The sequence below is a fragment of the Echinococcus granulosus genome, assembly GCF_000524195.1.
Source record: "Echinococcus granulosus chromosome Unknown EG_S00054, whole genome shotgun sequence".
In the NCBI taxonomy this organism is placed as follows: Eukaryota; Metazoa; Platyhelminthes; class Cestoda; order Cyclophyllidea; family Taeniidae; genus Echinococcus; species Echinococcus granulosus.
In genome coordinates this window covers 214,461-216,522 of record NW_020170434.1, presented here as the reverse complement: position 1 = coordinate 216,522, position 2,062 = coordinate 214,461, and positions in this window count along the sequence as shown.

Here is a 2,062-nt window from a genome sequence, read left to right as displayed (position 1 = left end):
AAGCCCCGAGGCCCTGATTACCCACGTCAGCACAACTCATCGACGTGGTTACAATAGGTCAGCTAGGTGACGGAGGTATTCTCAACAAACTGGAGGGTTAATGACAGCCTCCATCCCTCAGTACGGAGATCCAATTGATGAGTTCACAGCAGTCCAGACTGTGAATGAACGGTACACCACCAGTCCTGAATGAAGTGACATTTGGCGAGAAGTTGAATATCAGTTGCTTGTAGTAAAATGAAAGTGCTTGTCTTGGAGGCACAGTCCACCCGCAATGACTGTCATACTTCGGAGTAGCGCAATTAGTCACAAATTCACATCTACGGCGCATTGACTCGTCTTGAAGACTTGACACTGTCAAAGTTACTGTCAATGTCAAGTTTCGTATTACAATTAACACTACTCGATTTCCTTACCCCACTTTGGCGTCACAAATGTGGCACTTGCCATTCATCTGCCAATCATGCCTGTGATACCATAATCTCGTGCCTTTCACACAGAGGGATTAAGTTGGCAACGATAAACTAGGAGGAACAATGCAGGGTGCAGGCTGTAGGAAGCTCATAGTCTGTGAAGAGACGCCTTCTTCTCTCTCCCCCACCCCCCTCCCTTCCTTCTCCCCAAATTGACACTAATTTTTTGGTGGCAATGGGTGTCATATGGGAACGGTAATTCATCAGGACTGTAACTTTCCCTTTTTCCTCACCACATGAGGAAGTCACTTCTATCAACCTCTTCATCAAAATGCCACTGAAGTGCTTTGAAGTACGCGCTGCCTGGACTGCTGTTGGTCAGCCTCACAGTTGCTGACCAATGTCACATGGCAACAGCGCGTCAGTTTGCTTCTACAGAGTCATTTATGCAAATCTACTCGTGGTTTTTCGTGCCACGCATAAATTTAGTTCTTGCTTGCACGCACCGCAACACACTAGTCGAAGGTCGGGTCTTTGTTTACTCGGCACCCTGACCCCCTTCACCTCACCTTGCCTGACTTGGCTTTTTTGGCTTGATTTCCATCGACCAAACTAGACTACCCTTAAGCTCTGCAGCCCTACTTTACAATTTTTACCACTAGACCTATTCATGCACATAATTCTCAAAAAAAATTGTCGCCACCTTCTCCACACCTCACAATTCATCTCAAATTCTTCCGTGGCATTCGGTCTCTTCCTTCGCTGGATGCATGAGATCATGTAAGTGAGGCGGAAGATGCCAAAAATGAGGTTATGTCAAACAATTGTGGACATACTCATCGCATGTGGTCTCCTGATCGTCACTGTCACTGTTACCTGCTTGCATTCTTTTCACATGTACTGTCCACGAGCACAGCATCATGGGAACGATGTCGTCTGGATGATCTATCAGTTGATCTGTCAACTGGGTGCCAAGTAGTTCATAGCCGTCCCTTCACTTTTACTATTGACGCCCTTCACTCTACTAGTCGCCTTCCTCCCTCATTTTTGCTTTTTGCATCTTCTTTCGCCTTCTCCAACACCTACTCAACCACCACAAATTGATGGATTGTACTTCAAGGTACAGCAAAATCCCTTTTTACACGCCGCATTGTTTGAATTCTCCAAGCTGGCGGCTTCGCCGTCATTTACGATTGCATTAATGTCTCTGATTCCCACGAGTGTGATCTGCTTATGCTAGTCATAAATAAACAACTAGATCAAATTTCTTTTGAGGGTTACATGGTTGTCGTTCTTCCTCCTTCGCTATTTAATCTACGCTGGCCGAATCGGTTGGGCTTGACGCGAATGGGTTCAATCCGCTGGGACTAATCGGGTTCGGTTTGATTCAGTGTACATTTATCCACGGAGGTGAGTCGCAATACGTTGCTGATGCTTTTTTTTTCACCTCACGCTTCCCCCTTGGCTGTGGCAACATTGTTGATCGCCCTTCAGCAATTTCAAATGAATATAGCAGCACCCAACTTGAAGAACCATTCAGAAACAGAGACTCCGGAAAATGTACATGCAAATACGAACACCAACACAAGATGAAGTGTAAATGATTTCACCCTCCACAGTGGTGATGGGTCCTCGTATTCCTTAAATTT